The sequence below is a fragment of the Diabrotica virgifera genome, chromosome 7, assembly GCF_917563875.1.
Source record: "Diabrotica virgifera virgifera chromosome 7, PGI_DIABVI_V3a".
NCBI classification, from domain to species: Eukaryota; Metazoa; Arthropoda; class Insecta; order Coleoptera; family Chrysomelidae; genus Diabrotica; species Diabrotica virgifera.
Genome location: NC_065449.1, coordinates 201,641,929 through 201,649,474, shown reverse-complemented (window position 1 = coordinate 201,649,474; position 7,546 = coordinate 201,641,929).

Genomic DNA, 7,546 nt, shown 5'->3' with positions numbered 1-7,546 from the left:
AAACTATACTTTTAAATTATTCTGGGTTCGTGCATCCCTTATCTTTACAACCATTTTTCCGACAAAAGTAGTAGGATACAAGTAATTATACTCTTAAACAAAAAATGTAATTGCCTGACAAAAATGTTGGGGCAAACGAACAGGAAACTTAATTCTTTTAGGCTATGGACGAGGAGGTATTATCCAAAAATATTTTAAAACCGTTTTTCTCGGTTATTTTTGAATCGATTTAGCTGAATATTGATACACACACTAAGTAAAACATTTAAAAGGGTATGACGTACAGCTGTACCCAAAATTTTTCCAAAAAAATTTCGGACAAGAGGGAAAATTTTAGAAAAATTGTGATCTGATATTTGCGTACATACTCCTTGAACAACGACAAACATCGTTCTGTAGTTTTTTTTTCCAATTAAAAAAAATTTCCGACACAAGTATCAGGTTATAAGTAGTTATATTCTAAATCAAAAAATCTAAGTGTCCGACAAAAATATTGGGTCAAATCCAAAGTCGGACAAAAAATTTAATTTTTATTAATAAACTGTCTTTTAAACAATACTGGGTTCGTGCAACCCTTACCTTTAAAACCATTTTTCCGACAACATTAGTAGGCTATAAGTAATTATATTCTTAATCAAAAAATCAAAGTGTCGGACAAAAATATTGGGGCAACTCGACAGTCGGACAAAAAATTTAATTTTTATTAGTAAAGTATACTTTCAAATTATGCTGGGTTCGTGCATCCCTTATCTTTACAACCATTTTTCCGACAAAAGTAGTAGGTTACAAGTAATTATATTCTTAAACAAAAAATGTAATTGTCTGACAAAAATGTTGGGGCAAACTAATAGAAAACTTAATTCTTTTAGGCTATCAACGAGGAGGTATTATCAAAAAAAAAATTTAAAACAGTGTTTCTCGGTTACTTTTGAATCGATTTAGCTGAAAATTGGTACACACGCTAAGTAAAGCATTTAAAAGGGTATGACGTAGATCGGAACCCAAAATTTTCTTAAAAAATTTTCCGACAAGAGGGAAAATTTTAGAAAAATTGTGATCTGATAATTTGTGTACATACTCCTTGAACAACGACAAACATCGTTCTGTATTTTTTTCTCGAATTAAAAAAAAATTTCAGCACATGTATCAGGTTATAAGTATTTATATTCGAAATCAAAAAATCTAAGTGTCCGACAAAAATATTGGGGCAAATCCAAAGTCAGACAAAAAATTTAATTTTTATTGATAAACTATACTTTTAAATTATTCTGGGTTCGTGTATCCCTTATTTTTACAACCATTTTTCCGACAAAGGTAGTAAGCTACAAGTAATTATATTCTGAAACAAAAAATGTAATTGTTTGACAAAACTCTTGGGGCAAACGAACAGAAAACTTAATTCTTTTAGGCTATCGACGAGAAAGTAATATCAAAAATTTTTAAAAGAGTAATCTCGGTTATTTTTGAATCGATTTAGCTCAAAATGGGTACACACACTAAGTAAAATATTTAAAAGGGTATAACGTAGAGCTGTACCCAAAATTTTCTTAAAAAATTTTCCGACAAGAGGGAAAATTTTAGAAAAATTGTGATCTGATATTTGCTTACATACTCCTTGAACAACGACAAGTAGCTTCTGTAGTTTTTTTTTCAATTAAAAAAAATTGCCGACACAAGTATCAGGTTATAAGCAGTTATATTCCAAATCAAAAAATCTAAGTGTCCGACAAAAATATTGGGTCAAATCCAAAGTCGGACAAAAAATTTAATTTTTATTAATAAACTGTCTTTTAAACAATACTGGGTTCGTGCAACCCTTACCTTTAAAACCATTTTTCCGACAACATTAGTAGGCTATAAGTAATTATATTCTTAATCAAAAAATCAAAGTGTCGGACAAAAATATTGGGGCAACTCGACAGTCGGACAAAAAATTTAATTTTTATTAGTAAAGTATACTTTCAAATTATGCTGGGTTCGTGCATCCCTTATCTTTACAACCATTTTCCCGACAAAAGTAGTAGGTTACAAGTAATTATATTCTTAAACAAAAAATGTAATTGTCTGACAAAAATGTTGGGGCAAACGAACAGAAAACTTAATTCTTTTAGGCTATCGACGAGGAGGTATTATCAAAAAAAAAATTTAAAACAGTGTTTCTCGGTTACTTTTGAATCGATTTAGCTGAAAATTGGTACACACACTAAGTAAAGCATTTAAAAGGGTATGACGTAGATCGGAACCCAAAATTCTATTAAAAAATTTTCCGACAAGAGGGAAAATTTTAGAAAAATTGTGATCTGATAATTTGTGTATATACTCCTTGAACAACGACAAACATCGTTCTGTATTTTTTCTCGAATTAAAAAAAAAATTTCAGCACATGTATCAGGATATAAGTAGTTATATTCGAAATCAAAAAATCTAAGTGTCCGACAAAAATATTGGGGCAAATCCAAAGTCAGACAAAAAATTTAATTTTTATTGATAAACTATACTTTTAAATTATTCTGGGTTAGTGTATCCCTTATTTTTACAACCATTTTTCCGACAAAGGTAGTAAGCTACAAGTAATTATACTCTTAAACAAAAAATGTAATTGCCTGACAAAAATGTTGGGGCAAACGAACAGGAAACTTAATTCTTTTAGGCTATGGACGAGGAGGTATTATCCAAAAATATTTTAAAACAGGTTTTCTTGGTTATTTTTGAATCGATTTAGCTGAATATTGGTACACACACTAAGTAAAACATTTAAAAGGGTATGACGTAGAGCTGTACCCAAAATTTTTCCAAAAAAAATTTCGGACAAGAGGGAAAATTTTAGAAAAATTGTGATCTGATATTTGCGTACATACTCCTTGAACAACGACAAACCTCGTTCTGTAGTTTTTTTTTCCAATTAAAAAAAATTTCCGACACAAGTATCAGGTTATAAGTAGTTTTATTCTAAATCAAAAAATCTAAGTGTCCGACAAAAATATTGGGTCAAATCCAAAGTCGGACAAAAAATTTAATTTTTATTAATAAACTGTCTTTTAAACAATACTGGGTTCGTGCAACCCTTACCTTTAAAACCATTTTTCCGACAACATTAGTAGGTTATAAGTAATTATATTCTTAATCAAAAAATCAAAGTGACGGACAAAAATATTGGGGCAACTCGACAGTCGGACAAAAAATTTAATTTTTATTAGTAAAGTATACTTTCAAATTATGCTGGGTTCGTGCATCCCTTATCTTTACAACCATCTTTCCGACAAAAGTAGTAGGTTACAAGTAATTATATTCTTAAACAAAAAATGTAATTGTCTGACAAAAATGTTGGGGCAAACGAACAGAAAACTTAATTTTTTTAGGCTATCAACGAGGAGGAATTATCAAAAAAAAAATTTAAAACAGTGTTTCTCGGTTACTTTTGAATCGATTTAGCTGAAAATTGGTACATACGCTAAGTAAAACATTTAAAAGGGTATGACGTAGATCGGAACCCAAAATTTTCTTAAAAAATTTTCCGACAAGAGGGAAAATTTTAGAAAAATTGTGATCTGACAATTTGTGTACATACTCCTTGAACAACGACAAACATCGTTCTGTATTTTTTTCTCGAATTAAAAAAAAATTTTCAGCACATGTATCAGGTTATAAGTATTTATATTCCAAATCAAAAAATCTAAGTGTCCGACAAAAATAGTGGGGCACATCCAAAGTCGGACAAAAAATTTAATTTTTATTAATAAACTATACTTTTAAATTATTCTGGGTTCGTGCATCCCTTATCTTTACAACCATTTTTCCGACAAAAGTAGTAGGATACAAGTAATTATACTCTTAAACAAAAAATGTAATTGCCTGACAAAAATGTTGGGGCAAACGAACAGGAAACTTAATTCTTTTAGGCTATGGACGAGGAGGTATTATCCAAAAATATTTTAAAACAGGTTTTCTTGGTTATTTTTGAATCGATTTAGCTGAATATTGGTACACACACTAAGTAAAACATTTAAAAGGGTATGACGTAGAGCTGTACCCAAAATTTTTCCAAAAAAAAATTCGGACAAGAGGGAAAATTTTAGAAAAATTGTGATCTGATATTTGCGTACATACTCCTTGAACAACGACAAACCTCGTTCTGTAGTTTTTTTTTCCAATTAAAAAAAATTTCCGACACAAGTATCAGGTTATAAGTAGTTTTATTCTAAATCAAAAAATCTAAGTGTCCGACAAAAATATTGGGTCAAATCCAAAGTCGGACAAAAAATTTAATTTTTATTAATAAACTGTCTTTTAAACAATACTGGGTTCGTGCAACCCTTACCTTTAAAACCATTTTTCCGACAACATTAGTAGGTTATAAGTAATTATATTCTTAATCAAAAAATCAAAGTGTCGGACAAAAATATTGGGGCAACTCGACAGTCGGACAAAAAATTTAATTTTTATTAGTAAAGTATACTTTCAAATTATGCTGGGTTCGTGCATCCCTTATCTTTACAACCATCTTTCCGACAAAAGTAGTAGGTTACAAGTAATTATATTCTTAAACAAAAAATGTAATTGTCTGACAAAAATGTTGGGGCAAACGAACAGAAAACTTAATTCTTTTAGGCTATCAACGAGGAGGTATTATCAAAAAAAAAATTTAAAACAGTGTTTCTCGGTTACTTTTGAATCGATTTAGCTGAAAATTGGTACACACGCTAAGTAAAACATTTAAAAGGGTATGACGTAGATCGGAACCCAAAATTTTCTTAAAAAATTTTCCGACAAGAGGGAAAATTTTAGAAAAATTGTGATCTGACAATTTGTGTACATACTCCTTGAACAACGACAAACATCGTTCTGTATTTTTTTCTCGAATTAAAAAAAAATTTTCAGCACATGTATCAGGTTATAAGTATTTATATTCCAAATCAAAAAATCTAAGTGTCCGACAAAAATATTGGGGCAAATCCAAAGTCAGACAAAAAATTTAATTTTTATTGATAAACTATACTTTTAAATTATTCTGGGTTCGTGTATCCCTTATTTTTACAACCATTTTTCCGACAAAGGTAGTAAGCTACAAGTAATTATATTCCTAAACAAAAAATGTAATTGTTTGACAAAAATCTTGGGGCAAACGAACAGAAAACTTAATTTTTTAGGCTATCGACGAGAAAGTAATATCAAAAATTTTTAAAAGAGTAATCTCGGTTATTTTTGAATCGATTTAGCTCAAAATGGGTACACACACTAAGTAAAATATTTAAAAGGGTATAACGTAGAGCTGTACCCAAAATTTTCTTAAAAAATTTTCCGACAAGAGGGAAAATTTTAGAAAAATTGTGATCTGATATTTGCTTACATACTCCTTGAACAACGACAAACATCCTTCTGTAGTTTTTTTTTTCAATTAAAAAAAATTGCCGACACAAGTATCAGGTTATTAGTAGTTATATTCCAAATCAAAAAATCTAAGTGTCCGACAAAAATATTGGCTCAAATCCAAAGTCGGACAAAAAATTTAATTTTTATTAATAAACTGTCTTTTAAACAATACTGGGTTCGTGCAACCCTTACCATTAAAACCATTTTTCCGACAACATTAGTAGGTTATAAGTAATTATATTCTTAATCAAAAAATCAAAGTGTCGGACAAAAATATTGGGGCAACTCGACAGTCGGACAAAAGATTTAATTTTTATTAGTAAAGTATACTTTCAAATTATGCTGGGTTCGTGCATCCCTTATCTTTACAACCATTTTTCCGACAAAAGTAGTAGGTTACAAGTAATTATATTCTTAAACAAAAAATGTAATTGTCTGACAAAAATGTTGGGGCAAACGAACAGAAAACTTATTTCTTTTAGGCTATCGACGAGGAGGCATTATCAAAAAAAAAATTTAAAACAGTGTTTCTCGGTTACTTTTGAATCGATTTAGCTGAAAATTAGTACACACGCTAAGTAAAGCATTTAAAAGGGTATGACGTAGATCGGAACCCAAAATTTTCTTAAAAAATTTTCCGACAAGAGGGAAAATTTTAGAAAAATTGTGATCTGATAATTTGTGTACATACTCCTTGAACAACGACAAACATCCTTCTGTAGTTTTTTTTTTCAATTAAAAAAAATTGCCGACACAAGTATCAGGTTATTAGTAGTTATATTCCAAATCAAAAAATCTAAGTGTCCGACAAAAATATTGGCTCAAATCCAAAGTCGGACAAAAAATTTAATTTTTATTAATAAACTGTCTTTTAAACAATACTGGGTTCGTGCAACCCTTACCATTAAAACCATTTTTCCGACAACATTAGTAGGTTATAAGTAATTATATTCCTAATCAAAAAATCAAAGTGTCGGACAAAAATATTGGGGCAACTCGACAGTCGGACAAAAGATTTAATTTTTATTAGTAAAGTATACTTTCAAATTATGCTGGGTTCGTGCATCCCTTATCTTTACAACCATTTTTCCGACAAAAGTAGTAGGTTACAAGTAATTATATTCTTAAACAAAAAATGTAATTGTCTGACAAAAATGTTGGGGCAAACGAACAGAAAACTTATTTCTTTTAGGCTATCGACGAGGAGGCATTATCAAAAAAAAAATTTAAAACAGTGTTTCTCGGTTACTTTTGAATCGATTTAGCTGAAAATTAGTACACACGCTAAGTAAAGCATTTAAAAGGGTATGACGTAGATCGGAACCCAAAATTTTCTTAAAAAATTTTCCGACAAGAGGGAAAATTTTAGAAAAATTGTGATCTGATAATTTGTGTACATACTACTTGAACAACGACAAACATCGTTCTGTATTTTTTTCTCGAATTAAAAAAAGAATGTCAGCCCATGTATCAGGTTATAAGTAGTTATATTCCAAATCAAAAAATCTAAGTGCCCGACATAAATAGTGGGGCACATCCAAAGTCGGACAAAAAGTTTAATTTTTATTAATAAACTATACTTTTAAACTATTCTGGGTTCGTGCATCCCTTATCTTTACAACCATTTTTCCGACAAAAGTAGTAGGACACAAGTAATTATACTCTTAAACAAAAAATTTAATTGTCTGACAAAAATGTTGGGGCAAACGAACAGGAAACTTAATTCTTTTAGGCTATGGACGAGGAGGTATTATCCAAAAATATTTTAAAACAGTTTTTCTCGGTTATTTTTGAATCGATTTAGCTGAAAATTGGTACACACACCAAGTAAAACATTTAAAAGGGTATGCCGTAGAGCTGTACCCAAAATTTTCCCAAAAAAATTTCGGACAAGAGGGAAAATTTTAGAAAAATTGTGATCTGATATTTGCGTACATACTCCTTGAACAACGACAAATATCGTTCTGTAGTTTTTTTTCTCGAAATAAAAAAAATTTCCGACACAAGTATCAGGTTATAAGTAGTTATATTCCAAATCAAAAAATCTAAGTGTCCGACAAAAATATTGGGGCAAATCCAAAGTCAGACAAAAAATTTAATTTTTATTGTTAAACTATACTTTTAAATTATGCTGGGTTCATGTATCCCTCATCTTTACAACCATTTTTCCGACAAA